At 35.2% G+C, this 13,358-nt stretch overlaps 1 pseudogene; it reads left to right on the forward strand.

Annotated features, from left to right (window-relative positions):
• The first annotated feature begins 12,250 nt into the window (after positions 1-12,250).
• On the forward strand, positions 12,251-13,069 carry LOC117720931 (large ribosomal subunit protein eL6 pseudogene; annotated as a pseudogene).
• Positions 13,070-13,358: the final 289 nt, after the last annotated feature.

The raw sequence follows: 13,358 nt of genomic DNA on the forward strand, positions 1-13,358 counted from the left end.
ATGTGACTCTCAGGAGGTTTTATAAGGTAGAGGACAGGGAGAGTTATTTGCAGCGTAAGGCAAATTGTCTAGGTTGTTTTTTTGAAATGCATGTAGTATTATTTATGGCAAGTAGAAATTCTCTGGTTATTTATCTGTGACACTAATAAGAGCTCACCATAAAAGGTCACCCTAGAAAAATGCTAGTTGGGCAAAATCCATTATCATTAAACAAGCAAGGTAAATAGCAATTAAAACAAATGTTTCCTCAGGAACGAGCTCATTCTAAGGATTTATGAGGTACTAAAATGATATCAGGCCGTATTTAGTCCTAGTGGATGTTGATAGTACCCTGTCCCATCTTGTGCAATGGGTATACACATTTTCTGGTAACTTTCTAGGCACATGGAAAAATGTGATTACAAATCATGTCAATAACCTTTTGAAAAACATAACATGTTAGTAGTCATCTATTACCATCTTGATTATTTTAGAGCCTCCAATAGATCACATAAGCAACAAATTGATGATAATTTAGTGATCATGTCTAATTCTTTCTATATATTTTTCATTGATTACTATACTCACTAACATATCCAATGATTCAGTAAATTACCCATTTACCATTGAGTTACTTACCCATAGTCACAAATAAGCCACATGTATCAAATTCACTAATACTAATAAGGTTTTTGCATAAATGTGTTCAGTAGTTACGTTCTATAACTACTTAAAAATTACATTTTAAAATGTTATTTATATGTTTACTTTTGTTTTCAATATATCCCAAATTCAATATTCCCTCCCCTCCCGCTACTCATCCTGGTCTTCATACACAGTACTCCTAGTCTCCTAGCACATCCCCTCTCAATCAGAGTCACTCTTCTTCATATTTATTGAATATTGAATTATATTGGATGTTCATTGTACATATTATTATATATACTTTTAAATTTTCAACTTTTAATATGAAAAAACTATAATCATTTTTTCTACATACTATATGTGATAATAAACAAATATGTGATATTGGTTATTATTTCCTATCTTTCCACATTGTTTATATTTATTTTCAGTAAGACCAGTGAAACAAATGTTTCAGCTAGAACATTTGTCAAAAACCTACAAAAAAAATAAATAATTTAAAGGGCCAACATGGTAGCTTAGTAAGGTTGTTTGCACATGCACAGAGTAAATAAATAAACATAATAAATAAGTGAAATCAAAACTCCTCTTAAATGATTAAATCTTGTATTTAGCAACCACTGAATCTTTTACCTTCAACTAACATATTGAATGAAGTTTCAAAAGAGTATTCTCTTTTTTTCATTTTTAAACTGGTTATTTTATTTATTTACATTTCAAATGTCCCCTTTCCCAGTTTCTTCTCCACAAGCCTTCTGTCCCTTTCTCCCTCCCCCTGCCTCTATGAGAGTGCTCCCCTACCTTCCCACCCACTTGTGCCTCAGTGGTATAGTATTCCTCTCTCCTGGGTCATCAAGCCTCCCCAGGACCAAGGGGTTCCCCTCCCAGTGATGCTAGATAAGGCAATCCTTTACTATATATTCAGATGGAGGCATGAGTAACCCCTGTGTACTCTTTGGTTGGTAGTTTAGTTCCTGGGAGCTTTGGAGGGTCTAGTTGGGTGATATTGTTGTTCTTCCTATAAGGTTGCAAACCCCTTTAGCTTCTACAGTCCTTGCCTTAACTTTCTCCATTGGGGTCCCCAAGCTCAGTCCAATGTTTGACTGTGTACATTCACATCTGTATTGGTCCGACTCTGCCAGAGCCTCTCAGGGGGACAGCTATACCAGGCTCCTGTCAGTAAGCAGTTCTTGCCATCAGTAATACTGTCTGGGTTTGGTGTCAGCAGATGGGATGGATCCCTAGGTGAGGCAGTTTCTCGGTGGCCTTTCCTTTAGTTACTGTTCCACTCTTTGTCCCTGCAATTTTTTTTTGACAGAAGGAATTCTGGATTAATATTTTTGAGGTGGGTGGATGGCCCTATCCACTGGATATGGTCTCCATAGGTTCTATCTTCCCTTTGTTAGGTATTTCAGCTCAAAAAAGTATTCTTAACAAACATGAAAAGAAATAGAATCTCTTAGTTGTATAAAATTTTAGTATTAGTCACAATAAAAATATGAATATTTATGGCATCCACTTCCCCAGGAAAAACATTTTTCCTCCAAATGTTTACACATACTTATGACAGTGTTATAAGTCATAGTTTCATTTGAAACCTTACCATTTGATATTTCTGCTTTTTACATGATATATTTCATGACCCTAAACCAAAATTTTAATTTCATGAGGCAATTTTCTTCATGATTAGTATTTAACTTAATGTGGGTGTTTTCATTTTTCAATATTTTTCTGTTTGGTAAATAATGAAGGCAGGTATCTAACTGTCTAATAGCAATTATTTATATTATATTCAACTTCTTTTTTGATTTATAACTTTGGTTTTGAAATCCAGTTATCACATGTAACATTTTATTAGCTACCCATATTTTTTTCTCAATTCTTTTGCATAGACCGTACATACTAACAAATTGTTTCATCATCAAGGGAAAATTTCAAGAACAAGGGAAAATACAAAGAAAATTTATTTTTAAAATCTAAGATTTTGAAGCTTTTACTATTTAGTGTTGATTTCCATCCTAATGTCCCTACTTCATTCTGCTATCTGCACAGTATGTTGCAATAAACACCAATGTATAAAGCATATTGGAAGTTCTAAATAATCTTATAGAGGAGGCATTGGAAGGAGAAAGAGGGAACTTATGTAAATATACTACTCATATACAAAATTGAAATTATATAATTCAAAAATAAATATTCCAATTAAAAATTGTCAGTTTATTTCATATTTGTGATCATATAAGTTCAATTACATGTATTCTGCATTTTAAAAACATACCCAACTCCAACATCATTAAAATCATCTTTCTTTAACTCTGCATTTCCATTGAGTTAGTGTATTAAACATCCCATCAAAATACATTGGTATTATTCCTCCACTGGGATTCTGCCTGGCTATAGGATGGGGCTGCTTCAGGTTCAACATCCCCACTCTTAGGTGTCTCAGCTAAGGTCTGTATTGACTCCTGGGAGACTCTCCCATTCTAGGTCTCTGGGACTTCCTACAGACTCCCCTTACCTCTCCACCCCTGGGAGTTGCAAATTTCTATTTATTCTCCTGGCTTCCTAGGCCTTCCTCCTCTCCCCATACCTGATCCTGCCCTAACTGTATTCTCCTCCCCTTCCCCTCTCTGACCCAGTTTTCTTCCTACCTCTGGCCCCTATGACTATTTTGTTCCGTTTTCTATATGTGGTTTAAGTGCCCCACCCTGGGCTTTCTTGCTTAACTTCTTTGGGTCTGTGGGGTATATGATAGGTATTCTGTACTTTCTGCCTAATATCCACATATCAAAAGGACTTATGCATGTCTTTTTGAGTCTGGGTTACTTCACTGAGGATTATATTTTTATCCATTTTCTTGCAAAACTTATTATGTCCTTGATTTTAATAGCTGGATAGTGTTCTGTTGTGTAAATAAACCACATTTTTTTTTTGTATTCATTCTTTGGTTGAGGAACATCTGAGTTGTTTCCAGTTTCTAGCTGTTATGAATAAAGCTGCTATGAAGATAGGGGGCACATGACCTTGTAGTATGGTGTAGCATCTTTTGGGTATATGTCCAGGAGTGGTATAGCTGGGTCTTCAGGTAGAACTATTTCCTTTTCTGAGAAACCACCAGACTGGTTTTCAGAATAGTTGTACAAGTTTACAATCTCACCAGCAATTGAGGAGTGTGCTTCTTTCTCCAAATTCTCATCAGCATGTGCTGTCATTAGAATTTTTGATCTGAGCCATTCTGATTGATGTAAGATGGAATCTCAGAGTCATTGTGAGTTGCATTTTCCTAATGACTAAAGATGTTGAACATTTCTTTAAAGTGTTTCTCAGCCATTAGAAATTCTCAGCCATTAGAAATTCTCAACAGAGATTTCTCTGTTGAGAATTCACTGTTAAGCTCTGTATCCCATAACTTGGGCTATTTTTATATGTTTTGCTTACTTCTTGAGGTTTTTTTTTTTTTATAAAGTTTGGATATTAGGCCTCTTTCACATGTAGGGTTCATTCTATTCTTTTCCCAATCTGTAGGCTGCTGGTTTGTCCTATTGACAGTGTCCTTTGCCTTACAGAAGCTTTGCAGTTTCATGAGGTTTCATTTATCAATTGTTGATCTTAGAGCCTGAGCCATTGTTTTCCTGTTCAAGAAATTGTCTCCCATACCAACATACTCTATTTTATATTGAGGTAATTGATCTGCTTGGACTCAAGTTTTATGCAGGGTGATAGATATGAATCTATTTGTGTTCTTCTATATGCAAACATACAGTTAGGCAAGCATCATTTGTTGAAGATGTTTTCTACTTTTTCTATTGTACGGTTTGGTTTCTTTTTCAAAAATCAAGTGTTCATGGGTGTGTGGTTGTATTACTCGTCATCACGTCTAATCTTTTTGATTTCTCTTTCAACCTGAAATTTCTAAAAGAATTGCAGGGACAGAAATTGAGCAGAGAGTGAAGAAATGGCCAATTAAAAACTGCACCAACTAGAAAAACCATCTCATGGGTAAGTACCAATCCCTGACATTATCAATGATACTCTCTTATGCTTGAAGACATGAGCCTAGAGTAACTGTCCTCTGAAAGACTCTACCAAGAAGCTGACTGAAACAAATGTAGATACCCACATCCAATCACTGGAATGAGGTAAAGGACTCTTATGAAAGAGTTGGGAAAGGATTGAAGGGCCTGAAGCAAATGGTACATTTCATTCATTCATTTATTTATTCATTCCTACATTCATTCATTTACATTTGGATGTAAATAAATAAATAATAAATAAATAACATACATTCGCCTTATCTAAAGGTTTTTGTTTTAATTTCCTACATGTAAATGTAACTTTATTCCCCTTATATAATTGTCATCTCAGAGGCTTACTGCTGAATGAGCTCACCCTTTCTAGCACTTTCTGTCTAGTACAACAAAGCTGTTCTGGCTCAAACTCCTTTCCAAGCTGACTGATTCAATCTGATTTCTCTCAGCTCCTTAGGAATTGTTATGCTTGACTTCAAACAAACTCTAATAATTTGTTCTAACCTTCTGACTCCCTCTTATTCCCTTGCTTCAATGCCTCTGCTGACCTGTACTGGCCTGCACGAACTCATAAAAGAACTCAATTCTAATGCACTGCATTGTACTACACTGATTCCCAACTAACTACGCCAACCTCAACTCCACTCAATTAAACTGACTTCACTGCCCTCTCTTATCTCTGCTTTTTGAGAGTTTTGCATATCCTATTTCTGACTAATGTTGTCTTTCTCTGATTTATCACTTTGTCTAATTCCCTATTGGATTTCAGTTTTAAATATGTTGCTTCCTTCCATAAACAAAACTTTCATTTATTGTTTGGGATTTAAGTTGTATACTAAAGGTCTATCTGCATTCCAGCTTTACCATATAGACCTATTGTGCATAAGAACCCGAGTTGAATCTCCACTATGAAAAACTAGATTAAGCATTTGAAATATGACATAGTCAATACAAATAAGTAAGGTACATATAAAAAGATATTTGGGCTTTTACATTTTAGAAAATTTAAGACGATTTTAGTTTTCATGAATTTTCACCACATTGATAATAGTTATTTCTTACCTAATTCCTGCTGTATTAATATGCAATTTTAGGCTACAAATACATGGATAAATTTTGCTTAATATTAATCAAATACTGTCCAGGTGGAATTGTTAAACCAGTAGGAGCTGAGAAATATGAAATAAAATATGACTTACTAAATTTAGATGATGTAATATTTATTAGTGCTATATTTTATATGTTTTATTACTTAAATATTCTTCATTTTATTGATCTTAAAGTCATTGGTCTAGATCGATGCCATTCACATCTGACTCACTTAGAAAGTACATCTTTTTAATTATGTATCTGTTTCCTTTAATTCACCTTTCTACTATTTCCAATATGAAGTATTCTGGCACTGTCATGCATAACTGCCATTGTGTTTCTTTTTGATTTTTACATGGAAAAGAAGGCAAAACAAAACAAAAACCTAGCTTTTTGCAACAGCATTGTCAAAAATAATTACTTTATGAGTGAATTCTTAAATACTACCATCTGAGCATTTGTCATCATATAGCCACAGGCATCATTTCGTGGTTATCTGAAATCACAAGTCAGATGAGAGGAAAGTTCCAGTGTCTGTGAAATAAATTCTCAGCAGTGTAACTCAGCTGTCAACAGCCGAAGGGGTCACACAATGGTTGGCTGAGCTGGAATGTAGAAGTTGAGAAATGAGCAGCTGAGATGAAAATGAAAGCCTGGTGCTTTCTGAGAGACAGAGAGGCAACTGTGACATTGTTGTAGGCTCGGGAAATGGGAAGGAAGTTTGGATTTGTGCCTTGTGCAACTGTGCTTCCTTCATTTCTTGACATGGAGTCATTATTAAAAAACAAAAACTTCATACTACAAAATAAATCAAAACTCCTGAGACTGTTTGGAAAACATCACTAGATGAAAACAGTGGCTGTGGGACCAAATATGGGTCATAATGCAGACAGAAATTTTAACAGATTGATGTGTACAAAGACACATGTGGTTTCTATTGATTAAATAGTCAGACTATGAAAAATGCAAACAGCAGACTTTGCCAACACTGAAGGATTACTCCATGGTTGTTATACCTTATTGTTTATTATGTTTGTCCCTACCTAAGATATGTGAAATATCTGTTAAGGTTTTTGAAATGTCATTTCTAACTTGATTATATTTTCCACAAGCTAATAATTTAATAAGTTATAGTTTCTCTAAAATATTATTACAAATTCTACAGCAGAAAACTAGCTTATCATACTAAAGTAAATTATCTGACATAAGTTCTCTGTTAAGGTATCCTGAGTTTGGTAGAGAATGGAAGTGTATCAGAGCTTGCTACACTATTTGTTAAAGAGCAGTAGTGGGTCATTTTGTATAATAATACTCTTTAGAACATTACCAATCATGATGCATTAATCTCATTTTCCATGAGTCTCAATGGTTTTGACCATGAACTACATATAAAACTACTTATAGCTAAATATAAAACTATATATATATATATATATATATATATATATATGTTAATATAATATATATATTAACATTTACCTTTGGATATTAGAATAATGGTACAGAGTAAGTAAATAATACATTAATGTTGTTAGTCAATATGATTGACTGATAATCATACTCACACATCTAATGAATTAATGTTTCTTTTAATATCTTATTTTAGACATTTTATTTTTTTCATTAAATCAGAGAAGTATTTTTTCTATTTAAAATATTAATTCAGAATTAGAAGGACACATGTATATCATGAGTGTAGGACACCAGCAATCAAAGCAATTATAAGATTTTAAAAAAAAAATTGTTAGGTTTGCAGCAGTATCCTATTTGGTTTGTAATATTCATTAGGGAATGGAGGAAATAATTGTATTTGGGAGACATTCCAGTACTATTTACCACAAGTGAAAGTCACAGATAAAGTGTATGTAAGAGCCTGAATAGTAACTAGTGGCAGAAAATTAGAGCAAGTATATCAGAATGAAAGTTACAAATGAACTTGCTGTGCATGTTGCAATTTCTCCTCAGATACGATCTGGCTTGGATTCAAAGGCAGCTCAAATCTCCGAATTCACCCAGGCCTGGATGAAAAGAGCATCAGCCTGAGTTTCATTTTATTCCAAAGGTCAAAAAATTTAGACTCCTCAGTCAAGTTAGTTCACATGTCTAGAGTCTGATCATTCACAGTATTATTTTCTTGAAGTCTGATTTGTGTTTTTTAGTCTTCATGGTGAGGTTTATTTTTTAAAATTGGATATTTTATTTATCTACATTTCAGATGTTATCCCCTTTCCCCATTCCCCCTCAAGAAACCCCTATCCTATTCCCCCTCTTCCTGCTTCTATAAGGGTGTGCAACCTCCACCACACTGGGGCATCCAGCCTTCACGGGACCAATGACCTCCATTCCCACTAATGCTGGGAAAAGGCCATCCTCCCCTAGATATACAGCTGGAGCCAAGGGTCCCTCTCTATGTGCTCCCAGGCTGGTGGTTTAGACCCTGGGAGCTCTGGTTGGTTGATATTGTTGCTCTCTTTCTTGGGGCCGCAAACTCTTTCAGCTCCTTCAGTCATCTCTCTAACTCCTCCATTGGGAACCCTGTGATCATTCAATGGTTAGCTGTTAGCATCCGCTTCTGTATATGTAAGGCTTTGGCAGAGCCTCTAAGGAGACAGCTATATCAGACTCCTGTCCAAAGGCAGACACTGTTGTGGATTCTGAAGTCTGTTTTTATAGTTCAGTTACCTTAAAGATTCACAGTCTGTCTTAATAGTTGGTCAATTTTTTTGTTTATTTAAAATACTGCGGGTTGAGGCATATACATATAAATGACCAATGGTCATATATAAAATAGGTTGTTTTTATGTATTTGGGAATATAAGTAGAATACACACACAAGGGTGCACACACACACACACACACACACACACACACACACACACACACACATACACACACGGGAGGGGGGAGGGAGAAGAGAGAGGTTGGAAAGATCCTTCAGCTGCTAAGACCACTGGATTTTTTTCAAGAGGACCTGGATTCTCAGCACCCACATGGTAGCTCACAACTGTCTATAACTTCAGTTCCTGGGGTCCAATAGCCTCACATAGACATACATGCAGGCTAAACACCAATTTGCATAAGATAAAAATTAATAATACAATTTTTCAATAATTTATTGATTTATTCACTTTACATCCAGATCACAGTCTCCCAGTATCTCCCTAATAAATATACCTCTCTTCATTACTGCTAGCCTTCTCCTCAGAGAAGGGGAAGCCCCACTTGGATATCACCCTGTTCTGGGACATCTCCTTCCTGCAGGACTAAGCAACCGTCTCCCAATGAGCCCCATTCGGGCAGTCTGGTTTTGAAAAGGAGATTCAATGACAGGCAACAGCCCCGGCTCCAATCGTCAGGACACGCACACGAATACCATTTTGCACATATGCTATGCATGTTTAGGGGTTCAGCCCTAGGTCCAGCCGCTATATGCTCTTTGATTCATGGCTCAGTCTCTGTGAGCCCCCATGGGCTCAGGTCATTGGACTCTGAGTGTCTGAGTCTTTTATGGGTGTTCTTGAACCCTCTGGATATTAGTGACCTAGCTGGATCACTTCTATCTTGAACTTTTCCACAAGAAATCTTGGAGCTCTACTTGAACTTTGGCTGTGGGTCTCTCCATCTGTTTTCATCTGTTGTTGGATGAAGTCACTCAGGAGACAGTTACACTAGGTTCTTGTTTGCAAGCATAGCAGAGTATCATTAATAGTGTCTGGGGTTGGTTCTCTCATCTGGAATGAGGGTTAAGTTACCCCAGTCATTGGTTGGCCTTTGCCTCAATCTCTGCTGCATTTTACCTCTGTACTCTTGTAGGCAGAACAAATTTTGGGTTTAAGGTTTAGTGGATGGGTTGATGTTCCTGTGCCTCCACTGGAAGTGACCACTTCAGACTTCACATTTTCTGTTGTTAAGAGTGTCAGCTACAGTAACTGCCAGACTCCCCAGAGCCTCCCTAATCCCAGATCTCAAGCTAGTGAGCAGAGATGTGCCACCTCCGATTTCTGTCCTCACTTCCAGCCCTCTTGCCTGCCATCTCCCCACATCAGATCCTGATCCTCTTTCTTCTCCTCCCCACCACTCCTACGCAGTTCCCTCTTTCCATTGAGCTCTGATGACCACTTTTTCCCCTTTTGAATGAGATCCAGACATCCTTCCTTGGGCCTGCATATTACCTAATTTCTTTGGGTCTGTGGATCCTAGCAGTTATCCTGTACTTTATGGCTCATATCCACTTATAAATGATTACATACGATGTTTGTCTTTCTAGGTCTGTGTTACCTCACCTAGGGTGATATTCTCTAGTTCTGTTTACTTGCAATTTTATCATGTCTCTGTTTTTAATAGCTGAATAGTATTTCCATTGTGTAGATGCACCACATTTTCTTTATCCATTCTTCAGTTGAAGGACATCTAGATTGTTTCCAGTTTCTGGCTACCACAAATAAAGCTGCTATAAACACAATTGAGCAAGTGACTCTGTGGTATAGTGGGGCAGGAGAGATGGATCAACCATTAAAGACTAGGCTTTCAACCAAAAATATAACAATTAATAAAATATTTATAAAAGAAAGAAAGGATGAGTATATGGCTAGGATTGGAGGGAGAAATGGTAGGCAGGAAATAATGTAATTGTATTATAATCTTGGAAAATATAACTATACTTTTACATTTAAAAGTAAAGATAAAATGAATTTTCATACCAAAAAAATATTTAGTGTTATGTGCTCCAAAATTTGCATCAAATGTCTGTGTTATTAGCATGTAAACTGAAAGCATAAAAAGTAATTATAATTAATTGCTTTAATTATGAATGTCACTATGATTGCTTTTTATGGTTGGCTTTCATATAGTTTTATAATTTATATTTCATATAGTTTTATATATACATATATATGTTTTCATATATAATAATGAGAAATTGATATGTTAAAATAATATTTATAATATTGCTGAATATCTGTCTCTATACACTTGTTTCTTTGACTCTTTAATTTCAGTGTATATAAAATATTTTGGATCTCTGTCACTAATTATTAGGAGAAAGCTCAATAACATGATGAAGCCAAAATAAACAAGCAGAAAACAAACAGGATAGCTTCTTGAAAATAGTCTTGTGGAATATGAAGTTTATTAGAATTGAAATAAAATTATGAGCTGTGACACTACTTGAATATGAATAAATGAGTTAAATTAGTGTAGTTATCTACTATGGTATTTAAAATTGCATGAACAGAGCTATAATAAGACACACATAATTATAAAACATATCATCTGATCTTCTTTATATCAATAATATATAATCATGTCAACCATAAAATGATACTTTTTCTTGTTTCAATAGTTCTGCACTTTCTACTAATATATAATTTATATTATTTGCATAATTACTAGTAATCATAAAACCAGAAATTTGTTCTTTATAACTTAAAATATAAATATTTTTACTAATTGAAATATTAGATTACAATGTCTTTACATTACAGTCTTAATGTAGGATATTGCTATAATTTAATATTGAATGTAATCAAGTCAATTGAACATAAAAGAAGTACCATCAGTAAGCAGTGAATGTATTTGTAATGGAAGAAATACTTTCTAAAATATCTCAAATATATAACTCTTCACAAATTGGATTTTCATGGTAAGTATATTAATTCAGGTTCTAGTATTGTTTGCAAAGCTTTATGTTTTAATACCATATTTGATACTAGTGAAGTCAAAGTGCAATGAAATACCTGAAGTGAAACATTAGTAACCCTTTTAAATATATAGTAATTTTCAGGCATACTACATTTGAACATTAGTTCACATGCAGTATTATATTTCATTAATTTTGATCTAAAAAAATATTTTCATTTACATTAAGGCAGATGTTTTATTACACAGGCAATTCTTAGAATTTAGTTTTATATTTTATTGAATTCATTCAAACATACATTATTATTTGTATTAATAATGCAAATAATTAAAGTGTTTTATTACATGAGTCTTTCTTAGGAATTAAAGCATTGATACTGGGCTGAAGAATAAGCTTCCCTACAAACTATAGTGAAAGTAATTCTAAGTGATGCTTCAAAAAATAAAAGTATTTAATGAAGACAACATAGTGCAGAATTATGTTTGTAATGTAATTGATATTCTATGGAATCTGTTATTCACATAGCAGTTGGCATTTAAAACAGTACATATTGGGAATATTATTTATATTTATTTAATATAAAATTGTGAGTGATATTTCTCATTCTTTTCAGTAGAAATAAAATCTAGTTGCCTAGGGAAATTAAAATGTTTTAATTATTTTTTCTACATTCTTAAGGATTGTAATGCACCACACAAGGATACTTCAGTCCACAGCATCCCATCTCATGGTCCATTCATATTGCAGGGACATTGTGGCTCTTGGAGTACCTGAACTCAAACATTCTTTCACATGTCTTGTGATGTTGACAAAAGCAACCAATGGAGCTACAGGTTGTGTAAAAGCATGCCATTATTTCCTGTCTTTCAAAATGGCAGGTAGAAAGGGGGAGAAGTCAGGTACAAAGGAGAAGAAACCTGCAGCCAAGAATGCTGATGCAGCCAAAAAGGGTAACCCTAATGTTAAAAAGCCCAGGAAGGTGAAGCCCCATTGCAGCTGAAACCCCGTCAAGGTTAGAGGAATTGGCAGGTACTCTGATTTGTTATGTATTCCAGAAAGGCCTTGTACAAAAGGAAGTACTCAGCTGCCAAGACAAAAGTTGAGAAGAAGAAGAAGAAAAAGAGTTCCTTGCTACTGTTACAAAATCAGTTGGTGGAGACAATGGAGGCACCTGGCTGGTGAAGCTTTAAAAAATGCCTAGGTATTATCTTACCAAATATGTGCCTCAGAAGCTGCTGAGCCATGGCAAAAAGTCCTACAGTCAGCATCACTCCCAGGACTGTCCTGATCATCACTGGGCGCCACAGGGGCAAGAGAGTGGTTTTCCTGAAGCAGCTGGGCAGTGGCTTGCTACCTGTAACTGGACCTTTTGCCATCAACAGAGTACCTCTGCTCAGAACACACCAGAAATTTGTCATCACCATCTCTACAAAAGTTGATATCTGCCAGGTTAAAATTGCCAAATACCTGACTGACACTTACTTCAAGAAAAAGCCTAGGCATCAGGAAGGCAATATTTTCAACACAGAGAAGGAGAAATACCAGATTACAAAGCAGGAAAAGGCTGATCATGAAACTGTGGACTCAGAGATTTTTGCTAAAGATCAAAGTTGTTGCCTGTCTCCAGGACTACCTGTGATCTCAGTGCTCCCTAATAAATGGAATGTATCCTCACAAACTGGTGTTCTAAATTGCTAACAACCTAATTAAACAGCTTCTAATGTTAATAAAAAAGCATGCCACAGATGTAATGGTGATATTAAACTGCTGCTGATATATGCTAATAAATAGCTATACATTTACCAATTTGGTGTACTTCACTTATTTTTAAAAGTTTGTTGTAAAACAGTATATTGTATTATGTCATCGACTTCAAATATCACCTATGTCTTCAAATTTTGAGGATTTCAAGAAATGGCATTGTATCATTGACATATGTCATCCTAAATTTGTATGAAAACAAACTGTTGCGCGCACCT

The sequence above is a fragment of the Arvicanthis niloticus genome, chromosome 15, assembly GCF_011762505.2.
Source record: "Arvicanthis niloticus isolate mArvNil1 chromosome 15, mArvNil1.pat.X, whole genome shotgun sequence".
In the NCBI taxonomy this organism is placed as follows: domain Eukaryota; kingdom Metazoa; phylum Chordata; class Mammalia; order Rodentia; family Muridae; genus Arvicanthis; species Arvicanthis niloticus.